This window comes from Pezoporus occidentalis, unplaced genomic scaffold (genome assembly GCF_034315485.1).
Source record: "Pezoporus occidentalis ecotype Australia unplaced genomic scaffold, CSIRO_AGI_Poc_V1 ctg285, whole genome shotgun sequence".
NCBI lineage: Eukaryota > Metazoa > Chordata > Aves > Psittaciformes > Psittacidae > Pezoporus > Pezoporus occidentalis.
Genome location: NW_026914774.1, coordinates 167,836 through 180,241, shown reverse-complemented (window position 1 = coordinate 180,241; position 12,406 = coordinate 167,836). Strand labels below are relative to the sequence as shown.

The 12,406-nt window shown below is 42.1% G+C and overlaps 1 long non-coding RNA gene across 2 annotated transcripts; it reads left to right on the top strand.

Annotated features, from left to right (window-relative positions):
• The first annotated feature begins 2,138 nt into the window (after positions 1-2,138).
• Positions 2,139-11,649, top strand: LOC134167363 (uncharacterized). Of its 2 annotated transcripts, XR_009966159.1 has the most exons (5): positions 2,139-2,257; positions 2,423-2,515; positions 2,617-2,705; positions 7,601-7,713; positions 10,984-11,649. It is a non-coding gene; the product is annotated as an uncharacterized LOC134167363 (long non-coding RNA). The 2 variants fall into 2 exon arrangements; XR_009966158.1 differs by lacking the exon at positions 2,617-2,705.
• Positions 11,650-12,406: the final 757 nt, after the last annotated feature.

The window sequence follows — 12,406 nt, the reverse complement described above, 5'->3', positions numbered from 1 at the left end:
TAGTGAGGGACAGCAGAAGTCTTGTACAGGTGCTGTTGCGGGATGTCATCAACGTCTTTCACTCCATCCCGTGAATGGATCTGTCAAGATCAATGACTCATTGCTATGGCTGTTGATGCTATTTCTCTAGCATGAGACATGGGTAGAGTTCAGGGAAAGGAAGCTACCATATAAGTGAAGAGCCTGCAACACCTGGAACAGCAGATGATAAGGGACAGTTTATAGAGGGCAGGGGAGACTGCCCCTCCTCCAGCGTTTCCTCATACTTCCTGAATCCACTCCAAAGCTACCCTTTGTGTACAGAATCTTCTCATACTATTTTTGCAAACCTCTCACCAATAATTTCTGCTATCTGGCAGATTTACTAAATGGATTTCTGAATGATGTAGTTTCTGTTTCTCCAACAATTTGTGATATGGAGAGAGAGCAAATCCATAGCCTGTAGTTCAGGACTATGAAAAAAGGGTATTCAACATATTTAAGGTACTACATGCCCATGTTAATATACCGTCAGAGTGTATTTTTCCCTGCAAAGCACAGAAACACGGTGCTGATATTTCTGTTTTACTCTTTGGAAGCAAAGGCAATGGGTGCCTCAGCAACATTCCCCAGAATCACAGCAGTATGGCAGAATGGGAAAAAAAGGGGTCACCCAAGTCTCAGGCCAAATATCTTTACCACTGGAACACCATCCTGTTGTTTTATGGGCTCAAATCTGTGTTCATAATCTTAGAAGACATAGAAAATAATTTAGAAATAAATACTAGCAGAAATAGTTTAAAGGTTCATAAAGAATTTCCTAGTTAGTTGCAGTTACACGTAAATGGGATCTCTGTGCTCTGAAGACCAGCAGTTTACAAAAATATTTCAGAAAAAAATGTGCTATGCAAATTATTTGCAAAATCACCACCTCCATTTTTTTTGCTACCTAGGCTTTACTATGGAAATAAATAAAGATATTTATGGAGATAAATAAAGATAAATAAATGTAGCAGGAGATCAGATATTAAGAAAGTCTTGGCCTGTGAAACAGTGACTGTAGGACAGCTGTAGGTAATATTGAGGATTGCTCTTACCTGCAGAAAACAGTGTAAAAGCTTCTCTGTTCATAGTTTCCATCTTGTCTGTGAAATGACCAGGGTTAAACTGTCAAGGGCTCTCCCACTGCTCTTGATTATACAGGGCAGAAAATACGTTGGGGAAAATTAAGGCGCCCCACTGAAAGACAAAATGAACATACAAGGATCTTCTTCACAGAGCCAAAAACTAATGGCTTGACTTAGACTGCAAAGATATCAATTGCTCACTTGAAATTGCCCAATGCAAGTGCCAAGTAATTATTCTGGAGTGAAAAATAGGGTCGCACTGTGCTATCTCATACAGAATGGCTTATTTTGACATTATTAGATGCTCTTAAAGAGTTATTTTAGAACACCAGAGAATGCAGTAATTACAGTCATCAGAGACTTTGGGGAAAAAACCCAAACACCACTGAACTGCAGGCTGGACACTGATCAAGACCCCTGACTCTGATCTTGATTTTCTCAAAGACATGTTCCCCTAAAGCCACATAGATATTATCCATTGGGAAGCCAACCCTACATGAGGTTGGGTATGGATTTAAAGTACTCTGCTGATACAATAAATGCATATACAAACACTGTTATTCTAGAATTTCGGGGGGGTTTATATATAGCTTGTACCATTTAAAAGAAACCTAGGGTCATTATACTGGTACCTTTATACTGATCTAATGCTTGAAATACTGTATATTAAAATGATAAAAGTAAACTGTAAACTGTATGGAAAAATGGTAAAGCTGTGCAAAAGGAGAGGTGTACAGGTTTATTCATATTGTAGGATGTAGGTAATGTCCAGCATCCTATTCACAGTGAAGAGTTCCTCAAAAGTTGTTCAAACTCACCTTTGGATAGTTTTGCAGCCAGAGACAAAATGTAAGAGAGATCTATTGCTTGGCTTTACTCTGTCTAAGGATTGTCCCCAAACCTTTGTGGTGTTAATATACCTTAGTGGCATTAATATCTCCTTAGTAATAGGGAAGTCTTGCAGTGTGGTAGCCTGGGTACTCATAAACCTTGTGCTGCTATAACACATAATCTCATTTAGAACTGCATTTGCATATAGCAGGATCATTTGGTTCTTATGTTTAGTTCCACAGGATGGACCAATGACAGCATCCAACTCTTCTTGGACTTGTTCTGCAGAACAAAAGGGCTAATAATGAGTATTTAAGAAGGTATCTGATGTGTAGACTCTATGCAGAAATTCAAAATTCCCAAGACACCTTATGCTGCAGGTTTAAGCACCTGATTCAAAGGCATTTTGACTATTACCCTGCCGTGAGCAAGGACAGAGACATGTATAAGTGTGGGTACACACATTTCTCACCTTGTACTTCCAGATGCACCATCATGGAGAGCTCAGCATAAGGTGATGGTGGTGTCTGAGCCCACTATGAAGAGGTACATGATCTCTCAGATCTGTGATGTAGAGGGTGGGTCATCTTTTGCCTATAGATATGAGACAGACAAGAAGATTTAAGGCTGTTTTAATAGCATAGCAAATCTCAATCAACAGAGCTTCTTTTCATCCCAGAGTGCATACTGAGTTGAGGAAGTTGGTAAGACAGCAGCCATGTAGCTCTGTTAAAAAATAATCTTGCTGACTGAGAAAGACAGCACACAGTAAGTTTTCTTTCAGTCTAGGATGGAACAACATTACTCTGTGCTGGCTGCCAAAGAACACAACCTCAGCACCTTCAAAAAGTACTTTGCTTTAGAGGCTGAATTCAAATGAAGAAATAACTGAAAAGTATCTCAGGAGGAAAAGGAAGTAGGAGTGCAGCTGGAAATGTCTTAGCTAAAAACATTTTAAATATGTTGCAGCTGCACAAGAGAAAACTACTTGTTGCCTTTAACGTGAGCTTAGTATGCATCAATGAAGTTCTGTGGCTCTGCAGGCAGCCAGCTCTTCCAGTGGTTCCTGATCTCATCGTTTTCATAGGTCCTGCAAGTGTGTTAGTGCCCGCAGCAGTCTCATTAACATAGTGCTTAAGTGCCTCAACAGTGAGAGGAAATTGTTGTAGAACTGTGCTCAGAAACACAACCACAAGGAACACCATGACATCTTGGCTTCATAGTGCATTTAAAGCTTGAATCATAGACTCATAGAATAGTTAGGGTTGGAAAGGACCTTAAGATCATACAGTTCCATCCCCCCTGCCATGGCCAGGGACACCTCACACTAAACCATGGCACCCAAGGCTCTGTCCAACCTGGCCTTGAGCACCGCCAGGGATGGAGCATTCACAGCTTCCTTGGGCAACCCATTCCAGTGCCTCACCACCTTTACAGTAAAGAACTTCTTCCTTATATCCAATCTAAACTTCCCCTGCTTAAGTTTTAACCCATTACAATATTCACAGCAGAACCATGCCTAACCATTGCTATGACCCAGATGTCTTACTTAGCTGACTACAGGAAATAAATGACTACTTGATTTTTAAAAAAATTATCTTGAAGGGAAGTGTGTGAAGGATGATCGTAACTATACAGTTAACTTTCCAGATTGCCTGCTCTCCACTAGTAAATTTCAGATTTGAGTGATCTAAATGCCCTTGAGTACAGTTTTTCTTCCATGTGAAGTCTTTCCAAATTCATCTGCTCCCTGCTAAATCTTAAATAAACACTTGGCTGTAGTTCTCAAAGCCACAACCATGTTAGCTTGTCTTTTGTTTTGTTTTGTTTTGTTTTTTTCCTGGATAGTTCTTGCAGCCCAGTTTAACACAGGAGATAAGGGCCATTACAAAACCCTTTAAGGCGCAGGCTAAGAGGGAAAACCTGATTCTGGCTACAGGGCAAACTTGGTACTGAATAATGTCAATATAAAATTAGATCAGTCTCTCTGAAGGCACCTCTTGCTAGAGATTGAATGGGCCTGTAAACAAAGCAAGCCAGGAACAGTTGGGGGGGGGGGATCAGAAGTGAGTGCTGGTTTTAGCAGAGTTAAGAACTCTTCTTCCTCTCTGTGCATTGACAAACAACTGTTTAATGCCACAGCTCACTGAGAAATGCTGTCAAGCTTTGATAACAGTTACAGGGAACAGGTCAGTCCCTGCTTATCCAAAGCTAGGAGGTGCCATGGAATTCTGACATGGCCTGGAAGCCTCTGAGCAGCCTGTGGCACATGGCAGTCTCTGTAGAGAAACTGTGTCCAAAAAGCACATCAGCAACCATGTCGTTGATGGAAGTGGGGATTGGGACAGAGAGATCCATGCTGACAAACAGGAAAGCTGCATCGTTAACTTCTTTCATAGGCTGTTTTGTTTACACTGAACTCCCATCCAGCCTGCTCTTGATTTGCATGGGATTACACAAATAGCTGAGCCTGCAAGAATCAAGATGCAGAAGTCTAACTAGGAGACTATTCTGCAGGCATCTTTATAATGAGTGAGGGAAAGAGTCCATCCTATAGAAAAGTGCATAATCAGCACAATTTAAGAGTCTCTCATCTATCACTTTCTCCCATAAAGGATTGACATGAAAGCAGTGAGTCAGGCGTGATGTTCCAGTCAAGGGCAGAATGAATTGTGAAAGCATCAGCTGTGTAAACCTCCCATCAAACCTACTGCAGAAATTGCTACTTCCAATAGAAAAAGCAGGGTTGGCAACAAGGAGAATGAACCTATGTCATCACAATCACCTATAGATCTATTATTTCATCTCTTTCTCTGGCAAAGACCTCAATCAGGCAGCAAGCCAGGCTTCCAGGCTTTTTTTCTCTAGGCCTAGGTTGCTAAGAGCTGTCAGATTGAAGTGTCTCTGCTCCTTCCAGGTGTGCCCATTGGCAAAGATAATGCCTGCAACAGAATGGGGAAGAACTGGGCAGAAGTATGGGACTGACACCTCCATAAGCAGGACTGGTGCAATTGTAGTGGTTCCAAGATTTACCACCATGAGTTTGAAAGGCTCCCTAGCAGTATTTATATGGGGAATCAGAGGTGTTGATGCTGATTTTTTCACATCTACTTTACCATTTCTGCGGGAAACAAGTTCCATGCCTGTCTCCTTTTCTGCTTCTTTGTCTAGAACCATGCACTCAAAACATGCTGGGTCCTGCTAGCTGACATTTTTACAGTTTTACATCTTTTAGTGCAAAGACTTCTTGGTAACATGCTCAGTAACTAAGAACTGAACAGGCTATGCAAGTAAATGGGAAACACATGAATTTTGTGTGCTGAATGTATATTTGGGGCCCAGCGTGAGAAGGACACAGAGCAGTGGTTCTACTGCATTCATCTTGCTGCCAAAAGCAGCTCATCTTGAAAAGAGGCATTAAGAATAGATGAGGTCATTGTACCAAACTCCATTCTCTGAACAGCTTGTTCTGCTAAAAATGTTTCAGTACACACAACAATGGAAAGTTCTGTAAGGGCCTCCAACAGCATCTCTAAAAAAGGATGCCACAGGTCTCTCACAAAATTATTCTGCATGCCCAGGGCATCCTTCGCTGCTTGAAACACGTTCAGCTGCATCAGTGGTGTTTTCCTCTCAGTGTATGTACTACCCTACATCCTGGCCACCCAGAGAAACATGATGACATCAAGATATGAGGCATTTTCAGAAAGTCCTTTCCACATCTTAGTGGTACTCTTATGCCAGAGCTCCAAGACCATTTCTGTTACCTAAGGGCTGTTTCACAGCCTTTGGCATTGCCCAAGAAATGGGTGGGAGAAATTTAATCTTGCTGTCAGGAAATGAGAGGTTGGAATCATGTTTCACTATTAAAATCTTAAAAGGCTTTCACTGTTATTAATGTATTTCATTATTATTCATGGCTGTTATTCACATATCAGCAGTACACACAGCCATCATCGCAACAACCAGTCATGTTACCCAGAATGGGATTTATTCCATCTACATTGCCCCACCAGAGGTCATTGATGGATACTGCAAAATCATAAATATTGCTTTTATTATCTTTCCATGTTTATTTATTTTCTGATCGTACAGCTACTTTGGTGTATCAGTATTTACACAAGGAACAGCCTTCATCGTTAAAGTAGAAATTATAGTTGCAATTAACATGTGCAGCCATTAGATGGGAATGTTTGCTCATCATTGGACTGAGCATTGTGCTTGCTAAGGCTGGCACAGTGAGGCAATTAAGCCAAACTTTTCAAACAGCCGTTGATCTGGAGTATCTTATCGGAGATGTGTTGAGTATCATGAGCTGCTTGGGAAGGACTTAGCTCCTACAGATTCTACTGATTGCTGCCAGAGTTTAGGTTCTCAGTAGTTCTGCAAATCAGAACTGTCTCTGGCACCTGTAAACTAGAGACCAGTTTTAAACTCTTCAACCCTGAGTGGTTGAGAAAGACCTAATTTCACAGAGGAAGGGAAGACAAGATAGTGGTACCTTGCTCAAAGGTTTAGGATTTCAGATAGGAGCATCAGCTAGCTTGTGACTATATGGGATAGGAGGTAAGGATGAGGTGCTAGATGCACCATCCCTGGAGACATTCAAGGCCAGGCTGGACGTGGTCTGAACAACCTGATCTAGTTAAAGAAGTCCCTGTTCATTGCAGGGGGGTTGTCCTAGATGACCTCCAAAGGTTTTTCTGAGAAATTGCAGCACTCTGGTAATATATGATGGACACTTGAAAGATGAAAAGGCATATCTCTGCTGTAGGGATTTCGAGGGATCTGGTAAAAACACACCATTTATAAAGCTGAGGAGAGTTTCCATGTATCCTGCTTCTGCAGTTTGCACATTGGAATCCACTGGTAATGTTCTACTGCTGAACTCACATATGTGGTTCAGGAACATCTATAAGCAGGTTTGCATCTCTCTGGAGGCGGGTGCAGGCAAAGGCTCCTCCTTTGCAATTTTTGGAAACAAAGGTGTAGCTAGGAATTCTAAAATATGCTGACCATGCTGAAAATGCATGCAAATATGATCAGGCACCTACTGCTGCCCATTGCTGTGAGCAATGGCTGTTTTCTGTAAGTGAGAGTAATTTGAATAATTGTTCTCGCACCAGTTGGAGTCCAGTTTTTTGCCTTAATAGCCCAAGTAAGATGGAGAGGAAAAGAGAAAAAAGTGCTTGAATCCCTGAGTTGGATTCCATCTAGAACCCAAAGGAACTGCAGAGCTTGTTTTTTCTCCTCTACCTGGGAAAATAGGGACCTTTGTTGCTGCTTCTAGTCTCATACCTCCTAGGCTTACAGACTCCTTTTTACCAGTATTGCTGCATTTCTCAGAATAGCCAGAGATGTGGTCGTAGCATGAATCCTGAGCATGAATCCTTCCTCCAGGAGCACATGGAGAAAGAAAAGGATTCTGTGGGTCTTGTTTGGTAGATGCAGTGTGTAGACCACATTGAAGGAATGTCAGTAACTTCACACATCTTTCTGTGCCTCTACACTCTCCAAGGGAAAAAAAATAAAAGAGCCAGAAAACCAGTGCGTTGATACTCTACCATACCAAATACAGTGTCACCTAGGTGCAGTTCTGTGCCACTGCTTACTTATGTAGTCAAAAGGATTAAGGTTTTTCAATCAACCTGGTTGTTTTGCAGTGCGCATCAACTCTGATGATTACTGACACTTGCAACACCTTCCCAAAACAAGCAGAACTCTGGGGAAGAGAAACTTCTGTCTTAGAGCAACCTGCAAAATCGTAACACCACAGGTAACAAAGCTTTTCTTTGTCCTTTCCCCTTCATGCCTATCCCCAGTAGGAAGGACTGACCTGGAGCAGTAACACCTCCAGTATGCTGCAGTCTCATCTGCGTTTCTGCTCCTACGCTGACCAGGCCAGGCCTCTGTCTCAGGAAGCCTTCCAGGGCCTTGTTGTGCCAAGACATAACCAGCCAGTGGCCATATAAGTGGCAAACAGCCAAAATAAGGGGTACAGGATTCAAGCAAGTAAGCTTTGCTATCTGCCTCTCATTGGTGAGTTTTGCTTATTCTTCCTGTTTCCTTTCCTCCTTCCTTGAAACTTGTCCTGTAGTGACAGAATTCCTTAGGCATTATTTTTGACTGGGGACCATTCAGTGATTTGCACCACTTCCAGCTGTTGCTACAGGCCCTTTCCATTCACCCCTACACCTCTCTAAAGTCCAGCAGGGAATCACAGGGGCTGAAGTTCTGCTTAGAAAGTTCACAGTTCACACTAAACCCAGGAAGGAACAGAAAGATGCTTTTGCATTCTAGCCAAGGTTATGTTAGGAGTCTACACCTGAAATACTCATAAAACTATAAAAAGTATCAGGGTGTTTCGCGGGGAATTTGGAAGTCCAGTGTCCACAGCTTGCCAGTTAGGGGTAGCGGAGTCAGTTCTGGAAATAGCTTCCTTTGGCCTTCTGGGTGTTCAGAAATACCAGAGAAATCCAGACACAAAGAAAGACAACACCCCCCACAAAAATTTTACTTCTAGAAAACATTGTGTCCTCATGTCCCTTCTTACTCAGCTGTGACCTGCTAGCTGCAGAGCCCCCAGATCCACACTCCCACAGGCATTAGTCCTGCTGGAGCACTTGGACAGCACAGGCAAATTAACATGTCTAGTCCCAAGTGAATGCAAATGGAGTGTGTCCCTTGAGATGTGCATAGAGTGAGCAGGAAGAACAGGTCAGGTGAACTGAGGTGGGCCACTTTTTGACTATCACAGTGAGAACAAGGATGGTACCCCGCTGTGGACATTAGCTTAGACTTTAAAGACCTGGTTCAATTCCCTGTTGTGCTACAGATCTCTGTGATTCTGGGCAAGCTGCTTCATGTGGTTTCATAGTATAGCCAGCCTGTAATCTGTGTATAAACAAGATACCTTGAAAACAAGTAGTCACATCCCTTCATTTTCCCTTTCACTGGGGCTGGATCTAGCAACCACAGAGCTATAAAGTGACTGGATTCATATGGCTGATCTGGTGGAAAGCCTTTTGGTTTTATCTGCAGTAACAGTTTTCTGCTGGCTCAGCAGTCTGATCACACTCACCTGCTGGCTGCTGTCTCAGTAAGCAGTGTGAAAACATGGCCAAGGACAAAAGACGCAGGACCACCCCTTTTGGCAGACTCATTGATCATTTTAGCTGCAGTGCAAATCTTTGTCTGTATCCTGTCTACTTCAGAGTCCCTCCTGCTTGAGCTCCTAGGGCTCTTGCTGTCACAAATACATTCCCAGTTAACTACTCCAGTGACAATAGACAGAGAACTACCCTGTACAGAAATTATATTACACTCTCTGGTGATTGTTTCCTTCTAATGCACTAAAACATTCTCAGCTAATGCCCTAATAAGATTTTATATGCAGTAACTGTATGGATGGCTCCAGGATGGAGAGACATAATAATGGGAAAAATTTATGGAAGACTAAAACCAAATCTAATAGATTTGATATTCTTCAGAAACATTGTGAAAGACAGCAAAACATTGCAAAATACTTCAAAAGACCATGCACAAGAGCCCCAGAATTGCCAGCACTGCTTTCTGCCCAAATAAACCTTTCTCTGAGATTTTTTTTTTTTTTTTTTTTTTTTTTTTTTAGTTTTGTCCATCCTCAGTATCAAGAATTTCAAGGACTTTCACCGGACTGTCTGGCACTGCTCAGAAGAAGCTGTACTGGGAGATGAAAGTGGTGACCTCTAAGGAAAAATGTTTTTGATCCTGTGTTGCAGCTGGATGTTATGAATGGGAGTTCCTCCTCTCATTGAACGTGCAACTGAGAGCACTACTGCCTCATCAGGACCACCCTGGGGGAGGCTTAGGAAACTCCTTGTGCTCAGCAGCATACTTGCAGGGACATTACACTCTTCTACTGTCATCTTACAGGCTTGTTACATGCCCAGCGCCCTCTGCTTTCATTCTGACTCTCATGGAAAGGAAGAAAGAATAACTACATTTTGCCAAGATGCAGGGCAGCAAGATGAAGCTGATGGGCCTGGGTGGGTCCATGATCCTCAATGAGTCAAAGATGTGTTTGTCAGTTCACAGAGAGTACAAATTTCCAGTTGGATGCAGTTTTTCAAGTTTTTACCTTTACGCTCTGTGCTGACCTTGGTGTGTTCTCTGAGAAAGCACAGTCCAAGCGGTTTTTGCATGTGACCTCATTAGTCTCCCCTCTTCTCTGGCATAAGTCAAAATATGGAGCAGTGCCCAGTGCAAAGTGGTTGCTCTGGTTTCTGTTCCTGCCAAAAATAGGTCACAGAGAATCCAGTCCAGGTTGTCTTCAAATTGCAGAGCTTGGATTGCCTTTAATTTTCAGGCAAGAGAGAGAGGTGAGTTTAGAGTACAGCAGACATTACAACATGTGCAGTCATTGACCCCAGATGACTTCAGCAAACAATGTTTTGCAGAATCTCTGATTTTCCAAAGCAAATAAATGTGGAGAGTAGTAGGAAATAGTAATAATATGTCATAAGTCTCTGTTTCTTCATGTCTGAACAAAGGATCCTGTCTTGTAGGCAGTGCTTTGAACGAAGTGCTTTAAACGATAGCAAAAGATCAAGCTGGAAGTTTTTTAATGGCAGATATTTCTTTCAGAGATGCTGACTTCAGAACACCCCATGGGGTTTTCTTATTTCAGTGAAAGATTTAGAACAAATTTATAGAGTCCCACTGTTCCACCACTGTCTTCCTGTGTCATCCTGCAGGGACAGGGCCCCCTGGTGAAGATCTGTGAGATGGTTGAGGAGCCAGGGCAAAATATTGTAAAACCAGTGGAAAATACCAAGCAGCCTTGCCTTTATACTTTCTATTTAAATTCCTAGCAGCGCTCTCAACATATTCAAGCATCCAAGATAAGTGTTAGCAGTAAGATCTGCTATTCAATTTTACCTTTTATTCTGCCTTTCACGCTTTGTCCTGTGGATCATATCTGTATTCTTCGGGGGTTTTTTTTATACTTGTATTGACCATTATTCAATCTGTGCTATTTATATTTGTTATTTTCTTTCTTTTGTAGGACTCCTCTGTCTCAACCTTTCTACATCTGCAGGATATGATCTTCAAGCAGTTGTTTAACTGGTTCTCTTGGAAACAGCTACATAGAACCAAAGGCACTTACAGGAGGTTGGGAGGTGGTACCCAAATTAAGCATGTCATTCACAATTCCTCTGAATCATGTTCTTTACATGATCCTCATAGATAAATGATTGCTGTAAGTGCAGCAAAACCACTAATCAATATTTTCTGGTCTGTACTCTGTTGGATTGTACCAATGTCTCTTTTGAGGGTGGTAACAGAAAGCAGCAGCCCACAGCCAGTGAAAGTATACAATGGAAGTGGTAATCCTGGCAGCTTTAGTAGTAAGATAGGTAATACCATTTCCTCTCTGCAACTCTAATCACAAGAAAACAGAAGTGAAGCTTTCTACAGCAGAAAAGAGATTACATCCTTTTAACTGCCTTTTTTGTAACCTTGCACTATTACTGCAATCAATAATTTCAAGAAAGCTTATTCCCTAATTCTTATATCTTGTATAGTGATATGGTCATCTCTGCATGCTCTGCTGCACATTAACAAGCTACATATAACAAACCCCTCTGAAGGAATATTGAGTGCTAATGTATGATAGCACAGGTTGTTCCCAGGTTCCCAGCACTGATGCGTTGACACTGAACAACACTGAAACGGGAAAATTCTAAAGTCTTACCTGGCACTTGACAAAACCTCTGAAAATTTGCTGAAATTTAGTGGGGCCTCTGGGACTTCCACACTTGGTCTGCTGGCATCCCACAGGGCTTATATTTAACATCGCCTGGTATGGATTTGTCTCTTCAGGAGCACCTCTCCTGTGTCATCTGAGAGCATACCAGTTGCCAAGGAAGCTCAGAATTAAAAGAGAAATGGTAAATTCTGATAATTGCAATGTTAGAAAGTATAGAAACAATGAAGTAGAAAAATACATGTGAAATAGATCCCTTCTGCAGGCAGACACCAGGTCTCCTCTCGGTCATCCATTCACTGCCTTAACTATAAGCCAGCAGTGGCAGATCCTGTCTTAGACCAGACCCAGTTCTGAGTCACCATGGCTCTGACAACAATACCTACCAACAGTTTGGACCTCGCTATGGCAGTGGGGTCTTCATTCTCCTTCCTTCTGCATATGTTTAAGAGCATTTGTCCTTGTTGCAGCTTGGGTAACTGGCAGGCACAGTTAACAGCACAAAGAATTCACCCTCTCAGTTTGTGTATTTCTTGGACACACATCGCCTGTGGCATGTTGATTTCCTTACATGGGAACCATCTTCCTAATCAGAAGATCATTCAATACTGGTTTTACCTGGTTTCTCTTTTCCCAGGATGGGTGGACTGTCTCTCCTAGATGATATGGCTTTCCACATAACAATCTCCATGGCTCTTCGCAAACAAGCAACATTTGCATT